Raw genomic sequence first — 6,000 nt, 5'->3', positions numbered from 1 at the left:
AAACAGTACAGTTTACACAGTACAGTACATATTCCGTACAATTGACCACTAAATGGTAACACCCGAATAAGCTTTTCAACTTGTTTAAGTCGGGGTCCACGTTAATCAATTCATGGTAATGTGTGTAAGGTGTGTAATTTGTTGTGAGTTCATGCACGGTGTTGGTTTTGTTCTCTGAACAAGGTGATGTTCATGCACAGTTCATTTTGTGCACAAGTAAAAAAACATATAACTTTTTCTTGAATTTAAAAACATTTTATTTTTCACTAAAGAAGGATTCGGTGAATGCACATATAAAACTGGTGGGGTTCGGTACCTCCAACAAGGTTAAGAACCACTGATCTACTGTATAGACATACAGTACAGGCCAAACGTTTGGATACACCTTTTCATTCAATGGGTTTTCTTAATTTCCATGCCTACAGATTGTCACTGTAGGCATCAAATCGCTGAATGAACAGATGTGGAGTTATGTACTTAACAAAAAAAGGTGAAATAACTGAAAACATGTTTTATATTCTAGTTTCTTCAAAATGGCCACCCTTTGCTCTGATTACTTTTTCGCACACTCTTGGCATTCTCTCGATGAGCTTCAAGAGGTAGTCATCTGAAATGGCTTTCACTACACATGTGTGCTTGAAGCTCATTGAGAGAATGCCAAGAGTGTGCAAAAAAGTAATCAGAGCAAAGGGTAGCTATTTTGAAGAAACTAAAATATAAAACATGTTTTCAGTTATTTCACCTTTTTTTGTTAAGTACATAACTCCACGTGTTCATTCATAGTTTTGATACCTTCAGTGACGATCTACAATGTAAATAGTCATGAAAATAAAGAAAAAGCATTAAATGAGGAGAAGGTGTGTCCAAAATTTTGGCCTGTACTGTATATCCATATACACAATTTTTTAGTATTGCTCAAAACTAATTTAACGTATCCAAACAACAGAAAAATAAGTGCCTATTATATTTTAACAGTAGTGTAGATTTTACAGCACAAAGTAACCAAATATTAACAGTAAATTAGCATGTAAGTTAAGAATAGTTTTGACAAAATAATACAACCGAAAATGAGGCAACATGTATGATGCTTGTCATGCCAGCCTCTCTCCAGCCTCCAAGCATGTCCTTTCAAAACAAGGCTCGACCCTTCACGAGGACATATTTGATGCTGAGAAGCAGGGCTGGTTGCACACATAAATGAGGCTTGGCTGATAAGTTATCAGTGACATTGCAGACCTCAGACCAGTCACCTGCTGCTGGCATCGCCAATGCTCAAAGTCCCTGCACTTTGGTAGAAGAAGCCATCTTTCCTTTAGGGATTTTGTTGCAAGTGTAACAGCAACAGTAACAGTCTTCAACTATGTAAAGAACAACCTCTTATTGTTTAACAAGTTGGCAGACTAGGACATATCATTTCATTATTTCATTGACAAGCACGATTCATATTTCCCCCCCACCCCTAACTGCTCATCTGCTGTTTATCTGCAGCAAGCAACTACTCTCGGGGGAACAAATGACAGGAGAGATTAGCAACCACAGGTCTTCTGAAATGCACACACATAGATACGTTAGCGGCCCTCCCTGGGTTTGCACTGATGATCACATTTAAGTGTGAGAAAGATCACTTTGGTTTGACTAATTTAGAATCCCAACTGAGTTACCATACATATTGTGTTCTATTCATAACCCAAGAGATCGCACATACAAACACAATCATGTGCAGGCAATGCCAGAATATACAAAAATGATTACATCACCTGACTTGGAGTGTTCATTCAGTTATTTAAATTTGTAGAACAGACATGACAAAAAACTGTTGTCATTTCACTTTCTGGCTTTAAGAAACACTCTGGTACATGTTTAGTCTACTTAATACCTGCATTATCCTTTCCATCCTTTGAAACTAGGCTACTGTGTGGAACAATTTCCCTTGTGGATCAAGAAAGTTTGTCTAAGTCTAAAAAAACAAATATATACAGTACAGGCCAAAAGTTTGGACACACCTTCTCATTCGATGCGTTTTCTTTATTTTCATAACTATTTACATTGTAGATTGTCACTGAAAGCACCAAAACTATGAATGAACACATGTGGAGTTATGTACTATGTAAAAGGTGAAATAACTGAAAACATGTTTTATATTATTTCTTCAAAATAGCCACCCTATACTCTGATTACGTTTTCGCACACTCTTGGCATTCTCTCGATGAGCTTCAAGCACACCTGTGAAGTGAAAACCATTTCCGGTGACGACATCTTGAAGCTCATCGAGAGAATGCCAAGAGTGTGCGAAAAAGTAATCAGAGCAAAGGGTGGCTATTTTGAAGAAACTAGAATATAAAACGTGTTTTCAGTTATTTCACCTTTTTTTGTTAAGTACATACAGTAACTCCACATGTGTTCACTCATGGTTTTGATGCCTTCAGTGACAATCTACAATGTAAATAGTCATGAAAATAAAGAAAACTCATTGAATGAGAAGGTGTGTCCAAACGTTTGACCTGTACTGTATGTAGCCTATTATTTACACACTATAGACTGGCGATGCACCGAAAATTCGGCCAACGAAAAAATACGATCACCATAACAGGATGATGTGATGACATAACAAAAACACATGCGATTGTCTGGAGCGACAGCAGCATGTCTGCGATGTGGCTATTTTGAAGAAACGAGAATATAAAACATGTTTTCGTTATTTCCCCTTTTTTGTTCAGTGCATAACTCCACATGTGTTCATTCATACTTTTGATGCCTTCAGTGACAATCTACAATGTAAATAGTCATGGAAATAAAGAAAACGCATTGAATGAGAAGGTGTGTCCAAACGTTTGGCCTGTACTGTACGTTTTGGTAATTAGGAACAGTTTATAAAAAATATGGTATCACAAAAACAAAAAAGCACTACAACAAACTACTAGTACTTTGCTGCACCAACTCTGGTTTTTATAAAATATTGAGGTCTCTAAGGCATGGACTTAATTAGAGACAAACAGTATTTTTCATCAATCTTGCTTTAACTTTCTCTGATTGCGGTTATCAGATCAGCTTTGCAGGTTGGTGTCTTGTCATGGACCATTTTCTTCCACCACAAATTTTCAATTGAATTGAGATGCGGATTATTTGACCTTCTATATTTCTTCAAGGAAAGTTGTTTACCGCTTTTTGTCTACGGGAAGATGAATTATCATCTTGAAAAATGATGTCATTATCCCCAAACATTCTTTCGATTGATGGAATAGGAAAAGTGTCCAGAATATCAATGTAAACTTGTGCATTTATTGAAGATGTTATGACAGCCATCTCCCCTGCCGTTACCTGACATGCAACCCCTTATCATCAATAACTGTGAAAATGTGCGTGTTTTCTTCAGGCAGTCGTCTTCATAAATCTCATTGGAACGGCACCAAACAAAAGTTGCAGCATCATCACTTTGCCCAATGCAGATTTGCGATTGATCACAGATAGGGATGATGTTCGAAACCGATTCTCCCGGTTGTTCGATAAGAAAAGAACCGTTCCATGGACTCAAATCCCTTTTTGAGAACCGGTTCCCGTTATCGAGGCCACTATAGTAAAGAAAAAGAGTTGGTTCTTTATTCGAATCCCTTGTCACACAAGCAGCAAAAATAATGGACCGGAAAAAACCATTTTGATTTAAAAAGAGTCAACACAGTTGTTTGCCAATAAATAGCTTCACACAACCATTAAGCATGAGTGGAAGAAAGGTATTTGTGTTATAATTCATATTCTCTGAAGAATGGCCAAGAAATCGTAAATTCTCGCAGGGTATGTAAACTTATGAGCACGACTGTATGTATTTATTTAGTTTGCCTTTTCTTTGGCCCACCCTCTATTTTATAATGTTATTCATATTCTCTACCTACAGTAAAAAAAAAAACAGCATTTATTTACATCTTGACAAAAAACATGTTTGTTTGGGAACAGTTGGTAATGGTTATGTGCAGTAAAACTTTTGATGAACTCTACTCACCTTAACGTGTGTTCCTAAATTTGTGTTGGACGTCTCAGATGCCGAGAGCAGTTATGATTTTGGTTTACAGAGTAAAGAACTAAAAACAAAGGTTTTGGGCGTTGTTTTCTCTAAGCGCACACCTTTGTCTAAATATGGCTAAGGACACACAATATTGTTGGTTTCCTGGACATCTTTTTATCACTAAAGAAAAAATATAATCTGCGGGAGAGAATTCCTCTGCCATTTTCAATTGTTTCGGTTTTTTTTTTTGAGTGGTCAGCTTGAAGCGTTCCTCTGTCTCTGACTCCCTCGTTGTCATGTGACATGATCACTGTTATGATTTTGCTTACTAGTTTCGATGACCCACCTTATCTTGCCTCTGATTGGCCAGTCCGTAATATTTCGCCCTAACCATAGCCAATTGTGACCCATCATACGAACACCAACCAATCATCATGGATTTTCTCCGTATGTATGGATGTTCTCATTTATCCAGGTCATTGTATTTTCCCCATATTTTTTGGGGCCTGGATTCACTGTTTATTTTCTCTCTTTGTAGCTTGTAGCTTTGATGTAATCTACCACGCAACATGGGTCTAAAAGTAGCTAAGCTACCGCCAAGCTACTGGAAAATGTAGTTAAGCTACATGGCATAAGCTACAAGTAGATTGTTTCTGCATCCTCTAAGTCTTTTGATTCCAGAATTGTTGCCAGGGGTTGTAAGGACTTGAAGCACTGACCATGTTCCAAGTCTCTATGCCCTCATTGAACCCACTATACTGTGTAGTTTACCTCAATCAGCACTCCTCTATCACTCAGTATGTTGCGTTACATATTAAGTCAGTACACAGGTGTCACACCAAGGAAGTCAAAAGGCAGTGAAATTTTCACTCCCCAACTGACAAGACAGGATGTAAAGACTTGATTTCTGCTCTTGAAAGATAACACTTAAGAGTACGGTATGTTGTGTGTACTTCACTGTCATGCATTTGGCACTACTACTACTACGTTATTTACACTTGCGCTTCATTAGGATAAGTAACATGCTCACGGTCAAACACCCAATTAGATTTTCTATCATTTTGTTTCTAAAATTAGGGCAGTGGTGCCCAAAGTGTGACCCATGGCACATTGTAGAGCTAAAATTAAACAAACTGAGCAAAAATCGGCGAAAAAAAGGCAATGTAAAATAGATAAGGCCGATATATCGATACTAATAGGTGTAATAACATAACTTCTTTAAATATATATCCTCCTGAGAACCAGTGTCCTCTGCAGTACACATTTGTTTTTTGTTCTGTCTTTTTTCAGTCACATTTTTTCTGAAAAATTTCACTGCAGAAATACGAACTATAAATAAGTTATGGAACTTTAAGCCTTTCTACAACATTTTTTAAAATATAAATATATTGTAAATATGTAAGTCGTTCCGGCACATCCTTTGATTTTTCAGTAGGTGACCCTCTGTGGAAAAACTTTGGGCACCCCTGACCTACTGTAGAGCACAGGCATCGAGCTCTACGCTCGGGGGCAAGATATGGCTCACATTTAACCTGGCCGGTCACATCATCTAATGTGGCCTGCCTCATTTAATGTGGCCTTGAAATGTGCATCAATAAAGCACTTTATTGTATTTTTGACAGAATAATTGCATGTACTGCAAGCAATTGTATATCTTCTAAACTGTAATATTAAATGATCATGCTACAAATATCACATATATTCCCTGTAACATTTTTTGTTAGAATAAAATACTACATACTGTTTCCGCTTGTCACCTTGATTCCCGATTTCAAACCAAGTTATCCATCAATCTGTACATGAGTAAAAATATAACAATAGCTGGCGATTGTGTAATACCATGAAATTGTACATTTATATTCCTATATATTCACCATTACATGAGGCCCGCCGAAGGCAGTTTTAACTGCGATGTGGCCCTCAATAAAATATATATTTTTTAATATTCCTGACCTAAATAAAGAATGCATTTTCTTATGATAGGTCTGAAAATTGAAGTTAAT

This window comes from Nerophis lumbriciformis, linkage group LG28 (genome assembly GCF_033978685.3).
Source record: "Nerophis lumbriciformis linkage group LG28, RoL_Nlum_v2.1, whole genome shotgun sequence".
Classification (NCBI taxonomy): Eukaryota; Metazoa; Chordata; class Actinopteri; order Syngnathiformes; family Syngnathidae; genus Nerophis; species Nerophis lumbriciformis.
The sequence above is the reverse complement of the archived record's forward strand: the minus strand, read 5'-3'. Positions refer to the sequence as shown.